The sequence below is a fragment of the Procambarus clarkii genome, chromosome 43, assembly GCF_040958095.1.
Source record: "Procambarus clarkii isolate CNS0578487 chromosome 43, FALCON_Pclarkii_2.0, whole genome shotgun sequence".
NCBI classification, from domain to species: domain Eukaryota; kingdom Metazoa; phylum Arthropoda; class Malacostraca; order Decapoda; family Cambaridae; genus Procambarus; species Procambarus clarkii.
In genome coordinates, this window is record NC_091192.1 from 31,231,005 (window position 1) to 31,250,876 (window position 19,872).

The window sequence follows — 19,872 nt, forward strand, 5'->3', positions numbered from 1 at the left end:
AGTAAGTGACGGTCACCCCCAGCAGGTGGACAGGAGCCGCGGAGAGTGGCTAGGGACGGGACTCTCCAACACAACCCTGGATGTGACGCGCGGCCCACTAACCCCGGGTCGCCCCTCTGATACCGCCGTCTCACCCATGTTTACCTGCCCTGGCTGATACCTCCTGCTACCTGCCCTGGCTACTGCTGGTGCCTGAGGCTGCTGCCTGCTGCTGCTGCTGTTCCGTGCTGCTGCCTGCTGCTGCTGCCTGCTGCTGCTGCCTGCCTGCTGCTGGTGCCTGCTGCCTGCTGCTGCTGCCTGCTGCTGCTGCCTGCTGCTGCCTGCCTGCTGCTGGTGCCTGCTGCTTGCTGCTGCTGCCTGCTGCTGCTGCCTGCTGCTGCTGCCTGCTGCTGCCTGCCTGCTGCTGGTGCCTGCTGCCTGCTGCTGCTGCCTGCTGCTGCTGCCTGCTGCTGCTGCCTGCTGCTGCCTGCCTGCTGCTGCCTGCCTGCTGCTGGTGCCTGCTGCCTGCTGCTGCTGCCTGCTGCTGCTGCCTGCTGCTGCCTGCCTGCTGCTGGTGCCTGCTGCCTGCTGCTGCTGCCTGCTGCTGCTGCCTGCTGCTGCTGCCTGCTGCTGCCTGCCTGCTGCTGGTGCCTGCTGCTGCTGCCAGCTGCTGCTGCCTGCTGCTGCCTGCCTGCTGCTGCTGCCTGCTGCTGGTGCCTGCTGCTGCTGCCTGCTGTTGGTGCCTGCTGCTGCTGCCTGCTGTTGGTGCCTGCTGCTGCCTGCCTGCTGCTGCTGCCTGCTGCTGCCTGCTGCTGCCTGCTGCTGCTGCTGCTGCCTGCTGCTGCTGCCTGCTGCTGCTGCCTGCTGTTGGTGCCTGCTGCTGCCTGCTGCTGCTGCTGCTACCTGCTGCTGCCTGCTGCTGCTGCCTGCTGCTGGTACTTGCTGCTGCTGCCTGCTGCTGGTGCCTGCTGCTGCTGCCTGCTGCTGCTGCCTGCTGCTGCTGCCTGCTGCTGCTGCCTGCTGCTGCCTGCCTGCTGCTGCCTGCCTGCTGCTGCTGCCTGCTGCTGCTGCCTGCCTGCTGCTGGTGCCTGCTGCTGCTGCTGCCTGCTGCTGCTGCCTGCTGCTGCCTGCCTGCTGCTGCTGCCTGCTGCTGCTGCCTGCTGCTGCTGCCTGCTGCTGCCTGCCTGCTGCTGCTGCCTGCTTCCTGCTGCCTGCTGCTGCTGCCTGCTGCTGCTGCTGCCTGCTGCTGCTGCCTGCTGCTGGTGCCTGCTGCTGCCTGCCTGCTGCTGGTGCCTGCTGCTGCTGCCTGCTGCTGCTGGTGCCTGCTGCTGCTGCCTGCTGCTGCTGCCTGCTACTGCTGCCTGCTGTTGGTGCCTGCTGCTGCTGCCTGCTGTTGGTGCCTGCTGCTGCCTGCCTGCTGCTGGTGCATGCTGCTGCTGCCTGCTGCTGCCTGCTGCTGCTGCTGGTGCCTGCTGCTGCTGCCTGCTGTTGGTGCCTGCTGCTGCCTGCTGCTGCCTGCTGCTGCTGCTGCCTGCTGCTGGTGCCTGCTGCTGCTGCTGCCTGCTGCTGCTGCTGCTGCTGCTGCTGCTGCCTGCTGCTGGTGCCTGCTGCTGCTGCCTGCTGCTGCTGCCTGCTGCTGCTGCCTGCTGCTGCCTGCCTGCCTGCTGCTGCTGCCTGCTGCTGCTGCCTGCTGCTGCTGCCTGCTGCTGCTGCCTGCTGTTGGTGCCTGCTGCTGCTGCTGGTGCCTGCTGCTGCTGCCTGCTGCTGCTGCCTGCTGCTGCTGCCTGCTGCTGCCTGCCTGCTGCTGCTGCCTGCTGCTGCTGCCTGCTGCTGCTGCCTGCTGCTGCTGGTGCCTGCTGCTGCTGCCTGCTGTTGGTGCCTGCTGCTACCTGCTGCTGCCTGCTGCTGGTGCCTGCTGCTACCTGCTGCTGCCTGCTGCTACCTGCTGCTGCCTGCTGCTACCTGCTGCTGCCAGGGGGGGAGAGACGGCGAGGGATGGGGATGATGGGGGAGGGATGGGGATGCTGGGGATGCTGGGGGAGGGATGGGGATGCTGGGGGAGGGATGGGGATCCTGGGGGAGGGATGGGGATCCTGGGGGAAGGATGAATGAACAACAACACCCCGGCTTCTAGGGAACACTACAACACAAGAGAGAGGCATGCGGAACACATGCCCCAACAACCAGCCTAGTCCACCATCTTCACCCATGGTCCAACCTGGCAAAAAGCGGTCAGTTTACAGAACACTCCGCGCGTCTAATTCAAGTTGCTACCTTGGATTATGCATCCAGCAGGAGCACTTGTGTGGTGCTCCGAGCCTCGGTGTTTGACCACGCTTGCAAGATGGTATTTGGCAGCTGTTGGGATATGCAAATGTGGCAGTGGCAAGAGGGTGAGGAGATGTGGGTTAGTTGGCGCTTGTCCTGGCGCAGGAGGGGCTCCTGCGCCCCCCTGTGGCACTCTGAGTAGTAGAGACGGGGGGGGGGGGGGGGGGTTTAGAGCGGGAGAGGGAAAGATGGATAGAGTGAAACTGAGGTACAGGCTGGCCCAAGTTCTTTATAGCAAATATCCCAACCATTTGGGGTGGACGGTAGAGCGACGGTCTCGTTTCATGCAGGTCGGCGTTCAATCCCCGACCTTCCAAGTGGTTGGGCACTATTCCTTCCCCCTCCCCTCCCGGTCCCATCCCAAATCCATATCCTGATCCCTTCCCTGTGCTATATAGTCGTGATGGCTTGGCGCTTTCCCCCTGATAGTTCCCTCCCTGAGGAAATAAACTCCTTCCTCTCAATGTTTGACGAAGACACAAAAATAATGATGCGAATAAATACGACGAAAGACTGGAAGAAACTTCAGGATAACCTAGAGAAAATATTTGTCCAGGTGGCTACTGATGTTTAACTCGGGTAAGTGTAATGTCATAAAGCTGGAAACTAGGAATACGAGACCGGACAAAAGACATCAATCGGGAGAGGAAACGGTTCTAAATCACACTAAACATATATATATATATATATATATATATATATATATATATATATATATATATAATATATATATATATATATATATATATATAAATATAAGAATATAAGAAGTATTGTCTTAAAACTTTGAATAAAGACTCATTTAGTATGGAAGATGTCCAGAGATATCCCGTCAGCCAAGTGCCAGAGCTGAGAGGTATGAGTTACGAGGAAAGGCTAGACACGTCACATGCAAATTGTGGTTGTGATAAAAGCAGCGGTGATGGTGGTGACCTAAGAGTGGTGGTGGTGGTGGTGGTGGTAGTAATAGTGGTGGTAGTGGTGACTGGCTACTGCTTTACCTGGCAAGTGAAACATTGCGAGTTTAGTCCGCAGACTTCCCCGACACTCTACACACGGGTTACTCTATCATGAGATGATTTCGGGGCTTAGCGTCCCCGCGGCCCGGTCCTCGACCAGGCCTCCACCCCCAGGAAGCAGCCCGTAGCAGCTGTCTAACTCCCAGGTAGCTATTTACTGCTAGGTAAAAGAGGCATCAGGGGTGAAAAAAACATTTTGCCCATTTGTCTCCGCCTCCACCGGGGATCGAACCAGGAACCTCAGGACTACGAATCCGAAGCGCTGTCCTCCCAGCTGTCAGGCGCTACTTATGTTGGCTCAATGAACTATGAACTCTACACACGGTCGACTCCCGCCACGTGTCTCCCACCTGGGCCAGGCTCCTCACCTGGGCCAGGCTCCTCACTTGGGGCCAGGCTCCTCACCTGGGCCAGGCTCCTCACTTGGGGCCAGGCTCCTCACCTGGGCCAGGCTCCTCACCTGGGCCACGCTCCTTACCTGGGTCAGGTTCCTCACCTGGGCCAGCCTCCTCACCTGGGCCAGGCTCCTCACCTGGGCCAGGACTCATCAACCCCGTACGAAACCTCTACATCTCCCCTCAACCATATATAGCGGCGTGTTTACATATACCACAACAGCTGATGGGCCGCGAGCCACCGGCAGACAATAGCAACACGTGTCTAGAAAGGTTCGATAAGTGTTTCAGAATGAGAAAAAGATGTAAATGTTCCGTATTTTGATCCTGGCCGACAGCAGAATGTCTTATTTGGACGTCGTTGATAACTTGGTGATTTGATGAGGCAGCATGATGAGTAGGACCATCAGCAACGCCTGGGTGGCTCATACTCTTCATCACTAAGTTCACTCATGTAACGATTTTTTTTGAAAGTTGCACAACTCAATCTTATAAAATCTTATAAAATATAAGATTTATATATATAAGTTTTAAGATATACGAATATAATAATATTCTTAAAACTGAACGAATATAAGTTTTATATTCGTTCAGTTTTATAAGGTCTTTTGTTGAACAACTGAACGTGATCGTATCTGAACACGACCTTGTAAGGTCAGGTTCAGATCTGAACACTGATAAGACCTTCATGCGTGGGGGTGGAGGCTTGATAGAGTATATAAACAAATCCACAAGGGCCGTGACGAGGATTCGAACCTGCGTCCAAGAGCTCTGTATTGTGTATTGATAAAGTATATACCCTCCAAGCTGACTCTATTGAAAGACAATAGGTGAAATAGGGTCAGCAGCCTCCCTTCAAATAATCGATAGAAATTGGGGGAAAAAAATGGATACAAATTGGATAACTTCAAATTTGGGAAAGACCTGGGTAAATACTGGCTTTCAAACACGGTTGTTGATTTATAGAACAAATTACTGGGAAACATAATACAAGTGGGATCGATGGATTGTTTCAAGGCAAGGTTAGACATATATATGAATGAGTTTGGTTGATATAAATAGGAGCTGCCTCGTATGGGTCAATAGGAGCTGCCTCGTATGGGTCAATAGGATCTGCCTCGTATGGGTCAATAGGAACTGCCTCATATGGGTCAATAGGAGCTGCCTCGTATGGGTCAATAGGAGCTGCCTCGTATGGGTCAATAGGATCTGCCTCGTATGGGTCAATAGGAGCTGCCTCGTATGGGTCAATAGGATCTGCCTAGTATGGGTCAATAGGAGCTGCCTCATATGGGTCAATAGGAGCTGCCTCGTATGGGTCAATAGGAGCTGCCTCGTATGGGTCAATAGGAACTGCCTCGTATGGGCCAATAGGAGCTGCCTCGTATGGGTCAATAGGAACTGCCTCGTATGGGTCAATAGGAGCTGCCTCGTATAGGCCAATAGGCCTTCTGCAGTAACCTGAATGGTTATGATACACCAGACTGTAGTTGTACCTGTAGCAACCTTAGAGGAAACCTATTCAAAAGTCAACCATTTTTGTCAATAATTTTGTAAGCGGCAGGAACCACACTTAACTTTTCCTAGTCCTTGTACACTATCTACAAGTTCAAAATTGACCTTAAGATCCAGTAGGTTAGGCCTATGTTTAGGCCTAGTACAATTAAATTAGACTTATAATTTTACTGTTTTTTAATACATTTTAATATATAATTTAATACATATATGTAATACATTTAATGCAATACATTAATTAATAGTTATTTTTTATAATTCGGCTAGGTAAGGATAGGTTAAGTTAGATTAGATTAGATTAGGTTAGGTTAGGTTAGATTTGGATAGGTAATGATAGGTTAGGTTATGTTAGGGTAGATTTGGATAGGTAATGATAGGTTACCTTGAGGCTACCTTGAGGTGCTTCCGGGGCTTAGTGTCCCCGCGGCCCGGTCGTCGACCAGGCCTCCTGGTTGCTGGACTGATCAACCAGGCTGTTAGACGCGGCTGCTCGCAGCCTGACGTATGAGTCACAGCCTGGTTAGGTTAGGTTAAGGTAGACTGACTTAGGTTAGGTTAGGTTAGGTTAAGGTAGACTGACTTAGGTTAGGTTAGGTTAGGTTAAGGTAGACTGACTTAGGTTAGGTTAAGGTAGACTGACTTAGGTTAGGTTAGGTTAGGTTAAGGTAGACTGACTTAGGTCAGAACAGGTTGGGTTAAGGGGTTAAGCAGATATAGACCTCAACATGATTCTTCATGGTGCGTGGTTGTGACTGGAATAGATGGAATAAATCACCATTAACGCGATGAATCGATGAGAACATAGAACCAGTCAGGAGCAGGACGTTCGAATCCACCCCACGGCTCCCGTTGAATTTTTTTTCTCCCCGTTACAATCCGGGGAGAAAAATCTATCTGTCTAATCCGGACGCAGCCCCGTTAACGGTGACGGTGGGGCAACAGGACTTATCCCACCTCCACCGTCCACCTTTTAAACGGAATCCACAACCCGTTAAAAAAAAACATGACGGATCACTAAATCCTTAATACACCGTATTATTAACGTTTTTAAATTCATTGGCCGCGACGGGTTGCTTGGGTTAGGCACGAAACAGTTACATCTTTGACTGAGAGGCAAATATATATGACTCCAAACGTGAAAGAAACAAACAAGGAAGGAAGCAGGACTAACCTACTAACCCACACACCTGCTCATCCCCCCCCCCCAAGACACAGGTAAAATAACATACCTTGAATACGTGTGAAGGACTCAGCGTGATGCCCAACTGTTCTGTTCGGCCCCACTAAGTGTTCACTATCTCCTCTCCCACATCCTCGCTGTTCAGCCGGATATAATGAACAAGAGATGAACAGTTCACTAGGCGTAGCTGAGCAATCAGTGCACGGATATATGAGCTCTGTGATGCCTTTGAACACCGTTCATTAATGGTGATTTTTCTCCGTCAGAGTTGTATGGTGAGAAGAGTATGGTGATGACAGTGTTCGTCACTATCAAGGCTGGCGTACGACAGCTAGCCTGGCCTTACTACGCCAGGCGTTCATGAGAATATTTTATAACACGCAAAATGTGTATCACTTAAGAATGGCCGTTATCAAGCGGTTATGTTATCAGTAAGGTGAGAGTTATTACGGCGGATATATGGTGTTCTTCTGCAGGGTTGGGGGGCCGGGAGCTAGCACCTGACACAAGCCGAGCCACTGCCGCTACCACGGCACCACGAGCACTACTGACCACCACTCTCCACCACCCCTAGGTTATGTGGCGCGCCTGATGCCTCGCCTCCCTGGCCCTCCCCCCCCCCCGGCCCTGATGCCTCGCCTCCCTGGCTCTCCCCCGGCCCTGATGCCTCGCCTCCCTGGCCCTCCCCCGGCCCTGATGCCTCGCCTCCCTGGCCCTCCCCCGGCCCTGATGCCTCGCCTCCCTGGCCCTCCCCCCCCCGGCCCTGATGCCTCGCCTCCCTGGCTCTCCCCCGGCCCTGATGCCTCGCCTCCCTGGCCCTCCCCCGGCCCTGATGCCTCGCCTCCCTGGCCCTACCACACTCCCCCCCCGGCCCTGATGCCTCGCCTCCCTGGCCCTCCCCCCCGGGCCCTGATGCCTCGCCTCCCTGGCCCTCCCCCCCCGGCCCTGATGCCTCGCCTCCCTGGCTCTCCCCCGGCCCTGATGCCTCGCCTCCCTGGCCCCCCCCCCGGCCCTGATGCCTCGCCTCCCTGGCCCTCCCCCGGCCCTGATGCCTCGCCTCCCTGGCCCTCCCCCCCCCCGGCCCTGATGCCTCGCCTCCCTGGCCCTCCCCCGGCCCTGATGCCTCGCCTCCCTGGCCCTCCACCCCCCGGCCCTAATGCCTCGCCTCCCTGGCCCTCCCCCGGCCCTGATGCCTCGCCTCCCTGGTCCTCCCCAGGCCCTGATGCCTCGCCTCCCTGGCCCTCCCCCGGCCCTGATGCCTCGCCTCCCTGGCCCTCCCCCCCCCCCCCCCGGCCCTGATGCCTCGCCTCCCTGGCCCTCCCCCGGCCCTGATGCCTCGCCTCCCTGGCCCTCCCCAGGCCCTGATGCCTCGCCTCCCTGGCCCTCCCCCGGCCCTGATGCCTCGCCTCCCTGGCCCTCCCCCCCCCGGCCCTGATGCCTCGCCTCCCTGGCCCTCCCCCGGCCCTGATGCCTCGCCTCCCTGGCCCTCCCCAGGCCCTGATGCCTCGCCTCCCTGGCCCTCCCCCGGCCCTGATGCCTCGCCTCCCTGGCCCTCCCCCGGCCCTGATGCCTCGCCTCCCTGGCCCTCCCCCGGCCCTGATGCCTCGCCTCCCTGGCCCTCCCCCGGCCCTGATGCCTCGCCTCCCTGGCCCTCCCCCGGCACTGATGCCTCGCCTCCCTGGCCCCCCCCCGGCCCTGATGCCTCGCCTCCCTGGCCCTCCCCCGGCCCTGATGCCTCGCCTCCCTGGCCCTCCCCCGGCCCTGATGCCTCGCCTCCCTGGCCCTCCCCCGGCCCTGATGCCTCGCCTCCCTGGCCTTGCTACAGTTCCCCCCCCCCCCCCGGCCCTGATGCCTCGCCTCCCTGGCCCTACCGCAGTCCTGCCCCCCCGGCCCTGATGCCTCACCTCCCTGGCCCTGCCCCCCCCGGCCCTGATGCCTCACCTCCCTGGCCCTGCCACACTCCCCCCCCCGGCCCTGATGCCTCACCTCCCTGGCCCTGCCACACTCCCCCCCCCCCGACCCTGATGCCTCACCTCCCTGGCCCTGCCACACTCCCCCCCCCCGGCCCTGATGCCTCACCTCCCAGGCCCTGCCACACTCCCCCCCCCCGGCCCTGATGCCTCACCTCCCTGGCCCTGCCACACTCCCCCCCCCCGGCCCTGATGCCTCACCTGCCTGGCCCTGCCACACTCCCCCCCCCCGGCCCTGATGCCTCACCTCCCTGGCCCTGCCACAGTCCTGCCCCCCCCCCCGGCCCTGATGCCTCACCTCCCTGGCCCTGCCACAGTCCTGCCCCCCCCGGCCCTGATGCCTCACCTCCCTGGCCCTGCCACACTCCCCCCCCCGACCCTGATGCCTCACCTCCCTGGCCCTGCCACAGTTCTGCCCCCGGCCCTGATGCCTCGCCTCCCTGGCCCTACCACACTCCCCCCCCGGCCCTGATGCCTCACCTCCCTGGCCTTGCCACACTCCCCCCCCCCGACCCTGATGCCTCACCTCCCTGGCCCTGCACCCCCCGGCCCTGATGCCTCACCTCCCTGGCCCTGCCCCCCCCGGCCCTGATGCCTCACCTCCCTGGCCCTGCCACAGTCCTGCCCCCCCCCGGCCCTGATGCCTCACCTCCCTGGCCCTGCCACACTCCCCCCCCCCGGCCCTGATGCCTCACCTCCCTGGCCCTGCCACAGTCCTGCCCCCCCCCGGCCCTGATGCCTCACCTCCCTGGCCCTGCCACCTTCCCCCCCCCGGCCCTGATGCCTCACCTCCCTGGCCCTACCACACTCCCCCCCCCCGGCCCTGATGCCTCACCTCCCTGGCCCTGCCACACTCCCCCCCCCCCCCGGCCCTGATGCCTCACCTCCCTGGCCCTGCCACAGTCCTGCCCCCCCCCCGGCCCTGATGCCTCGCCTCCCTGGCCCTGCCCCCCCCCGGCCCTGATGCCTCACCTCCCTGGCCCTGCCACACTCCCCCCCCCCCGGCCCTGATGCCTCACCTCCCTGGCCCTGCCACACTCCCCCCCCCGGTCCTGATGCCATCATTCACTATTCACAAACATCAACAGAGATGACGGGTTTATACTTTCAGGTATACTCAAGTATACTCAGGTATACCTGTTTACCTCAGTAGACAATGATCCATAAACAACATACCGATTAATAGAACTGAGGTGAAGGTGAGACGAATAACAGAGTATCCCCTTCGTTCTTGACGTGTTCTTCACATACAATTTATTCTTTACAAAATGTTATATATATACCTATCACAAATCTTACAAATTATTAATCTATTTAATTTATATCTTGGTGGAGTTACATTAATATTATCTAATTCACTATTTTTTATATAAATGAGGAATCTTTCAGTAACTGTTCTACAGTCCACAGTTTTGCATGAATTTGTTCACTCAAATGAAAGATTATAACAAACAGTTAGTGAACAAAGTGAACAAGTGAACAAATGAACGAAGTGTGTGTGTAAGTGAACAAACAATAAATTGTAATCTCACGGTTGGTCGAGTGGATAAAGTACCAGATACGCCAAGGTGCATAGTGCTCCCGGCTGTCTGGGTTCGAATCCTTCTGGGGTGTGGAATTTTCAGTTGCATATTGGCTTGGGGGACCATTCAAACTTGTTCGGATATATATATATTATTTAGTAAAGCTGGCGCGTTAATTTGGGTGATGGTGGTGAGGACAGGCGGCGACTCCAACATCCGTCCACACCACCTCCTTCATCCGTCTCTGTCCGGATGACAGCCGTAATGATGGTGTATTTCCCGCCCTGGTGGCCATACATGGCGCGCTTCACGCCCCTCGCTTGTCTTATCTCCCGGCCGGCCAGGGCGCGGTATGTCACCGCGCCGTCCTCGGGGCTCTGGCGGCGCCCACCAGGAGTCATCCAGCTTGGAAACGTCACAACCCGAGGTTATTATTGTTATAAACAACCTCGTACAGTGCTTCTGAACTCATAAACTGTTGAATATATGTAAACCAAGCCGCCATGATTGAGGAAAGATGTACAGGTTTCGTAAATGGACAGGTTTATCGTCTTCTATGCCACTGGAGTGTCCTCTTGGTCTACTGAGGTGGTGAATAGTCTTGCCAGTGGTGGTCTGATGACCTACCCGGCCACTCTCACCACCTATGGCAGAGGTGATCAGGTCCTCCTGATTGTCTTCTCCAGCTTCATATCATAGTGTGTGTGTACTCACATATTTGTAGCTGCGGGATGGAGCTTTAGCTCTTGGATCCCGCTTTTCTAGCTGTTGGTTGTCTAATGCAATGACTCCTGACTTATTTCCCTATCATACCTGCTTTTAAAGTTATGAATGAAGTTAGCCTCTACAACCTGCTCCTTTAGGTCATTCCATTGACTCACTTCCCGCACGCTAAAATAAAACTTTCTAACATTTCTATGACACCTTTGAGTCTCACGTTTCCATACGTGCTCCCTTGTTCTGTTGATATTCATTGTAAACATTTCTTCTGTTTCCACCTTGTCAATCCCTCTAAGTATTTTATACGTCTGAATCAGGTCCCCCTTCTCCCTCCTTCTTTCTAACGTTATCAGGTTTAGTTCCTTCAGTCTGTCTTCGTACCTCATCCCTCGCAGCTCTGGGACAAGTCTCGTTGCAAACTTCTGGACTTTTCGAGCTTCCTAATCTGTTTTTTTTAAAATTGGGGCTCCACGGTGGGTCGGCATACTCTAAGACTGTCGCCTCACATAGGCGGTATACAGTGATCTAAAAGCCTCCTTACTCAAGTTTCTGAAGTATGTTCTGACTTTTGCCAGAGTAGAGTATGCGGCTGACGTTATTCTGTTTATATGAGCCTCTGAAAATTATACAATATAATTTTCACAGCTTCTTTCTGCCAATATTCTATGTTTATATAGTCATTCCTGGCACTTTTGATTGTTGCCGCCGGAGGCGACTAGTTTATTGTGCACCCCATACTCATCCTGTGAGCGGTAGCGCAAAAAGCATTACAGAGGGCACAAAAGGTCTTTATCAGACCTCATCTTAGATTATTACATAAACAGTTTCATCTATCCTTCACACCTTATAGTTACAATGTCAGCTAGATACAGAGAAAGTTCTATTACAAGAGCTATATATTTACAGTAAGTCATTATACATTAATGGTAGATCTTATCGCTAATACATAATAGTTTGACCAAAGGAGATATTGCAGAGTCATAGGGGAGCTTCTGTTTATTATTAGTCCTCACAATACACTACTTGTTTCTTAATCTCATATGTCGTTCATCTACTGGAAGCGAAATATGGATACAGTGCAAGGATTTCAGGTAATTTATCCATGCTAATCAGATAGGTTGCCATATCACACAGCGTGAGGTGTTGCATGTATTCCGGTCTCTGTCCTTTGCCTACTGTATAATTTCCTCCACTCCCTCCTGCTTTCTGCTTTTGTTTCCTGGCACTAGTCAACCACGGGTTCACTAGTGCCAGGATATCTCCTCCTATCTTTAACCCTTAATGGTGGTATTATCTCTTCTGCCACTTGGCACCTCAGTTGAAGATCAAGTCCAGAAGACTTGGTGTATCTCCTCACCTCGCTCTTGTGTCCTCCTTTATATGCTCTGTTAAAAAGTTTCTTTCTACAACTTCCACTAATTTCGCTCCCCACGTTTCTTCCCCACCGGGAGGATTTCTAGAATCCCAGTCGATCTCTCCAGGATTTATGTCCCTCATGACTAGAAGTTTAGCTCTCACTCTGTGTGTCACTGTTGCTGCTCTCTGCCATGCCTCCATGCATGCTTTGTTGATGTTGTCATATACCTGCCATATACATATATGTTGTCATATACCTGTCATATACATATATGTTGTCATATACCTGCCATATACATATATGTTGTCATATACCTGTCATATACATATATGTTGTCATATACCTGCCATATACATATATGTTGTCATATACCTGTCATATACATATATGTTGTCATATACCTGCCATATACATATATGTTGTCATATACCTGTCATATACATATATATATATATATATATTATTAAATATGACCGAAAAAGTAAGATTAATAATTCTAACACGAATTTTCTCAATCTTTCGTACATTACGCTTCACTGTTGGAGGTAAATCAAAAATTAATTCTCCAAAATTCATTTTTATTTCTAGTCTGACGCGACACGGGCGCGTTTCGTAAAACTTATTACATTTTCAAAGACTTTAGTTCACAAATACACAACTGAATAGAACTTACGTATCTCCGATTTTATATCTACATTTGAGTGAGGTGGGAGGGGTGATGTGGCATTAACACAAGACAGAACAAGAGGGGATATTAATAGGGTATTAAAAGTATCAACACAAGACAGAACACAAACAATGGGTATTGAATAGAAGTGTTTGTAGAAAGCCTATTGGTCCATATTTCTTGATGCTTCTATATTGGAGCGGAGTCTTGAGGCGGGTAGAATATAGTTGTGCAATAATTGGCTGTTGATTGCTGGTGTTGACTTCTTGATGTGTAGTGCCTCGCAAACGTCAAGCCGCCTGCTATCGCTGTATCTATCGATGATTTCTGTGTTGTTTACTAGGATTTCTCTGGCGATGGTTTGGTTGTGGGAAGAGATTATATGTTCCTTAATGGAGCCCTGTTGCTTATGCATCGTTAAACGCCTAGAAAGAGATGTTGTTGTCTTGCCTATATACTGGGTTTTTTGGAGCTTACAGTCCCCAAGTGGGCATTTGAAGGCATAGACAACGTTAGTCTCTTTTAAAGCGCTCTGTTTTGTGTCTGGAGAGTTTCTCATGAGTAGGCTGGCCGTTTTTCTGGTTTTATAGTAAATCGTCAGTTGTATCCTCTGATTTTTGTCTGTAGGGATAACGTTTCTATTAACAATATCTTTCAGGACCCTTTCCTCCGTTTTATGAGCTGTGGAAAAGAAGTTCCTGTAAAATAGTCTAATAGGGGGTATAGGTGTTGTGTTAGTTGTCTCTTCAGAGGTTGCATGGCTTTTCACTTTCCTTCTTATGATGTCTTCGACGAAACCATTGGAGAAGCCGTTATTGACTAGGACCTGCCTTACCCTACAGAGTTCTTCGTCGACTTGCTTCCATTCTGAGCTGTGGCTGAGAGCCACAGACAAAATCCCTACAGACAAAAATCAGAGGATACAACTGACGATTTACTATAAAACCAGAAAAACGGCCAGCCTACTCATGAGAAACTCTCCAGACACAAAACAGAGCGCTTTAAAAGAGACTAACGTTGTCTATGCCTTCAAATGCCCACTTGGGGACTGTAAGCTCCAAAAAACCCAGTATATAGGCAAGACAACAACATCTCTTTCTAGGCGTTTAACGATGCATAAGCAACAGGGCTCCATTAAGGAACATATAATCTCTTCCCACAACCAAACCATCGCCAGAGAAATCCTAGTAAACAACACAGAAATCATCGATAGATACAGCGATAGCAGGCGGCTTGACGTTTGCGAGGCACTACACATCAAGAAGTCAACACCAGCAATCAACAGCCAATTATTGCACAACTATATTCTACCCACCTCAAGACTCCGCTCCAATATAGAAGCATCAAGAAATATGGATCAATAGGCTTTCTACAAACACTTCTATTCAATACCCATTGTTTGTGTTCTGTCTTGTGTTGATACTTTTAATACCCTATTAATATCCCCTCTTGTTCTGTCTTGTGTTAATGCCACATCACCCCTCCCACCTCACTCAAATGTAGATATAAAATCGGAGATACGTAAGTTCTATTCAGTTGTGTATTTGTGAACTAAAGTCTTTGAAAATGTAATAAGTTTTACGAAACGCGCCCGTGTCGCGTCAGACTAGAAATAAAAATGACTTTTGGAGAATTAATTTTTGATTTACCTCCAACAGTGAAGCGTAATGTACGAAAGATTGAGAAAATTCGTGTTAGAATTATTAATCTTACTTTTTCGGTCATATTTAATAATATATGTCTACAGGAAAGATTGCTACCAAAATATACTAATATATATATATATATATATATATATATATATATATATATATATATATATATATATATATATATATATATATATATATATATATATAAAGAGAAGGGTGTTGAGGTGGGTGGAGCCAGTGTGGGCCAGCCCTCCACCGCCTACAACTGCCCTTACAACCTGCTCGCTTCATCTCACACAACATACAACATTCTAACGTAAACAGGAAAGTGCGAACCCATTTAACCCATCTAACCTAATCTACAGAGCCATAGAAAACGGGCACATATGTGTGAGCTGCTACTTATCATAGTACTATGTAATTCGTACGTTTGGGACCATAGCGTACAAAATGAGACGTATTTCTATCCCCCGTCGAGGCCACTAGAGGTGGTGGCCCTCAGGGCTTTATGTCCTCGTCGAGGCCACTAGAGGTTGTGGCTCTCAGGGCTTTATGTCCTCGTCGAGGCCACTAGAGATGGTGGCCCTCAGGGCTTTATGTCCTCGTCGAGGCCACTAGAGATGGTGGCCGTCAGGGCTTTATGTCCTCGTCGAGGCCACTAGAGGTTGTGGCTCTCAGGGCTTTATGTCCTCGTCGAGGCCACTAGAGATGGTGGCCCTCAGGGCTTTATGTCCTCGTCGAGGCCACTAGAGATGGTGGCCCTCAGGGCTTTATGTCCTCGTCGAGGCCACTAGAGGTTGTGGCTCTCAGGGTTTTATGTCCTCGTCGAGGCCACTAGAGGTTGTGGCTCTCAGGGCTTATGTCCTCGTCGAGGCCACTAGAGATGGTGGCCCTCAGGGCTTTATGTCCTCGTCGAGGCCACTAGAGGTGGGCCTCAGGGCTTTATGTCCTCGTCGAGGCCACTAGAGATGGCCCTCAGGGCTTTATGTCCTCGTCGAGGCCACTAGAGGTGGGTCTCAGGGCTTTATGTCCCTGTCGAGGCCACTAGAGATGGTGGCCCTCAGGGCTTTATGTCCTCGTCGAGGCCACTAGAGATGGTGGCCCTCAGGGCTTTATGTCCCTGTCGAGGCCACTAGAGGTTGTGGCTCTCAGGGCTTTATGTCCTCGTCGAGGCCACTAGAGGTTGTGGCTCTCAGGGCTTTATGTCCTCGTCGAGGCCACTAGAGATGGTGGCCCTCAGGGCTTTATGTCCCCGTCGAGGCCACTAGAGATGGTGGCCCTCAGGGCTTTATGTCCCCGTCGAGGCCACTAGAGATGGTGGCCCTCAGGGCTTTATGTCCTCGTCGAGGCCACTAGAGGTTGTGGCTCTCAGGTACACTCTCCCATCATGGGGTCCAACACTTTAATTTAGTCTGGTGTTCTCGGGGGACAGGAAGCCTGAACGTATGGTGATCGAGGTCCTCGCCGTCTTCCGGCGGGCTCCAGGATGCACACTAACAACAGCCGCCTAACTCCCGGGGGTGTCTATTCTACTGCTAGATGAACAGCACCAGCAGACGAAAGGAAAAGCGTTGCCCAATCGTCTCTGTCCTACACCCAGATGCAGCCCTCACCAATCATGAGGTTGAGAGAGGAGGGTAGAGGTGAGGGTGAGGGAAAAAGGAGGCAGCAGGCACGGAGGTTAACACTGTTAACAACACTGTTACAACATTATTAAAACAGTTAACACTGAAAGCATCACTGAGAGTACTCAGGGTATGGGTAACGATGTGTATCAGTGCTATACCGACGGCTCTGTAGAAGAAGGTGGACGATGTACCGGATGTGCATGTAATATATTTGAACAATCTTCTCTCGTACATACAGCAATGAAGCGCGTCAATGACTGGGCAAGTACAACTCAAACAGAACTTGCAGGCATATACCTTGCCACTGAATTTTTAAAAGACAAAGGCAGTGGACTTATATACTGTGACTCGCAGAGTGCACTCCTAGCATTGAACGCACATAGTAGTGACACACAGAAAATACTCAGTGATATTCGAATGAATGTTTTAGCTGCTAAATAAAACATATTTTAAATTAAATACCTTTGGATACCACCACATGTTGGCATCTCAAGGCATGACACTGTTGATGTGCTTGCAAAGACAGCCATAGTAGGCCAGTAGTAGACAGTGATATGGTCTTTCATTAACAGTGACAAAGAGAATACTTACACAAATATCTAATGAAAATCTTACTGACTTTAACAAATTGTAGCATTAAATATTATGATAGATATCGTGAGGAGACATTCACATATGGGACTAATAGAACAAGAACCCGGCAATGTGATGTTATAGTGGCCAGAATACGCCTGGGATATAGACGTATCTGGCAGCTTTCTCAAAACCCAAATGTCGAGTACACAATGTGTCAACTTTGTGAAAGAGAAAACATGCACTCTCTTGAACATTATATTGTAGAATGTCCCATACTGACTGACTTTCGCCCTCCTGGGCTAAGGTATGCTGAACTGTGTAATTACTATATGAGTACTGGAACACTTGATGATATATTGGACTTGTACCCTAGATTGACTACATAATGCATCAGTTACACAATGTATGTGATGTAACTATATAACCTGAGCATGTAAAAGCATCTTAATCACCTTCAGTGGTTAAGTGCTTAATAACACACTAGTTTCTATAGCAGCTATCAAAGTAAGAGTCAAATATATATGTGTATGTGTGTATATATGTATGTGTACGTGTGTGAATGCAGGATATGTGGAAGCTGGGCAGACTTGCATTTCACCTTTGTAAACACACATTAATGCCATTATGTAAAAAGACACATGGAACACTGTTTATGTAGGGCAAACGTAAATCTGTGTATCTATGTATGTAGGTTAGATTAACATTTTATGAGCACTACAATCACCTTCTGTGGTTGATTGTTCAACAAATCACAGAACTCAATGTTTAACACATCTCTAACACTGTCCATGGAGGAGAGAAGAAAATGTATATATGCTGGTTAGCATTGTAAATGTGTGGCCACGTCTGTGGTAGAAAATAATAATAATAAAAATTCCCTCCACCCAGCGGCTCTCACTCACTCACTCACTCACTCACACACTCACACACTCGCTCGCTCCTACTGGTCCATACGAGGAAGCTTCATTATGGCAGGGGGGACAGGCAGCTTGTGTATGTATATACATTAGTCTTAAAATATCAAGTTCGCACCCCTACAAGGTCATACTACTGACCTTACCCGGGAAGCAACCCCCCCCCCCCATTACAGTTGACTAACTCCCAGGCACCTATATTTACTGTCAGGTGAACAGCGACATTAGGTGAAAGGAAACATGCCCAGCCATCTGTCCCTCTCTCGCCCGGCATGTAAATTAATCTTTCTCAATTTCGAAAAAAAAGAGAGTCGTGGCGTAGTTGTCTAATGCGTGTGCTTGGGACTACCTTGAACATAGGTTCGAATCCAGTTTACGGTAAAGGGAGCCGGTCGGTCGAGCGGACAGCACGCTGCACTTGTGATCCTGTGGTCCTGGGTTCGATCCCAGGCGCCGGCGAGAAACAATGGTCAGAGTTTCTTTAACCCTATGCCCCTGTTATCTAGCAGTAAAATAGGTACCTGGGTGTTAGTCAGCTGTCACGGGCTGCTTCCTGGGGGTGGAGGCCTGGTTGAGGACCGGGCCGCGGGGGACACTAAAGCCCCGAAATCATCTCAAGATAACCTCAAGATAACGGTCCCTACGGATTTTCACATCGATACATCACGTTAATGTGTATATCTCTCTGTATATTTCTCTCTGTGTATTTCGAGTAATGTGATCTCTGTGTATATCTCTCTGTGTATTCCTCTCTGTGTATTTCTCTCTGTGTATTTCGAATAATGTGATCTCTTGCTATGATTAGCAATGTCTGCACATTCCTGCTTTTATTTGTGCAGACAGCCAGCCCTTTCACTAACCTACTAAGTCGCCCCCTGTACTGTTTACCGTCCGCCCGTCATCTTACAGTCCTCCAGTACAGGCGAGAGCTGTTGGTACTGTAACCAGAGCTGTAGTGTTGACATCTTGGGGTCCTCAAGGGCTCTACCCTCTGACCTACATCTCTACCACCTTGCACAACTATCGCCTTAGTTTGGTAACTATAAAAAAAAAGTTTAAATTAGTTAAATAACTATTGAAAATAAAGCGTAACCCTTTACAACTGACGAGTATCTAACTGCCCCTAACTGCCCCACAGTTCACTCGTATATAACAACCCTATATACTCAGGCTATATGCTCGTTCAGGTGGCGTTCGACCCCCAAAAAAGCATTCGTGAATTCGAACGATAGTGTATATTCAAAATTCGTATTTCCTCCATTAAAATTTGGTGTATATTAGGCTTAGATTAGGTTAGGTTAGGTGTTTAGGTTCTGTTGGCAATTATATTTGTATGTGTTGTACGTGGGTGACGTATCTATAACATGGAATACACTGTATTAAAACACATTAAGAATACTTACATATTAATTAGTTAATTCATGGTACGAACATCGGTAGCGCAGTGGTCTACGTCCTGGGCTCTCAACTGCGGCTATCACACGCTGATCCTGCAAGAAACCAATCCGTTGCTGTGACTATATCTCACCCCAACTAATAACGGATAATCAATGCTTAGCGAATCCTGAAGACGATCAAGATTCACTATAACCAGTATACGAAACCTGTATATCTTTCCTAAAATGACACGGCGGCTTTGTTTACGTATGGAAGAGTGCCATACACTACCCTGCTTGACATACACTATACACTATACACCATACACCGCTTTAGGCAGCCCGTGAATACCTCTCCGTATGCTGACCTACATCACGGAGACTTGCGTATGCATACATACATACATATACAAACTGAGCCAGTCATACACATGGTACCTGTACTCCACCACTCATACACCGTCATACACAGCCGCCCCTCCTCCCTTCTTAACAAGCCACGCCCCTTCTTTAACAAGCCACGCCCCTCCCCCAACAAGCCCCGCCCCCCCCAGCATCCCAATCACTCTCTCCCCAGATAATCCCCCCCCCCCCAATCCCTCCCACATCATTCCCGTCTTTCATCCTCCGTTAGACAGTAAGTTATGGAGGGGTTAGTTAGACAGTAAGTTAGGGAGGGGTTAGAAAGGTAGAGAGCAAGTTTTACCTTGTCTATTTGTGTGTGTGTACTCACATATTCGTGCCTGCATGATCGATCACTAGCTTCTGAGCCCCGCCTTTCTAGCCGTCGGTTGTCTAATGCAATGACACCTGTCTAATGCAATGACACCTGACCTATCTTCCTATCATATCTTTTTTTTAAATTATGAATGACGTTTGCTTCTTCAAGCCGCTCCTTAAGTTCCTTCCAATTTCCCACCACTCTGACGCTAAATAAAAGCTTCCTAACATCTCTTTGACTCATCTGAGTCTCAGACTTCCATTAGTGTCTCCTTATTCCATTTGTATTGGTAATGAACATTTCTTCATTTTCCACTCTGTCAATCCCTCTAAGTATTATATACGTCTCTATC

At 50.5% G+C, this 19,872-nt stretch overlaps 1 protein-coding gene across 2 annotated transcripts in view; it reads right to left on the reverse strand.

Annotated features, from left to right (window-relative positions):
• Positions 1-19,872, reverse strand: part of LOC123755912 (uncharacterized) — a 205,395-nt gene that overhangs the window by 45,598 nt on the left and 139,925 nt on the right. Inside the window, exon 2 of one of the 2 annotated variants that reach the window (XM_045738853.2) lies at positions 18,827-18,913. The gene's annotated coding sequence lies outside the window, so the exon portion shown is untranslated. Of the gene's footprint in view, positions 1-6,465; positions 6,950-18,826; positions 18,914-19,872 lie in introns of those variants that run through there. The other variant, XM_045738852.2, reaches the window with a different exon arrangement.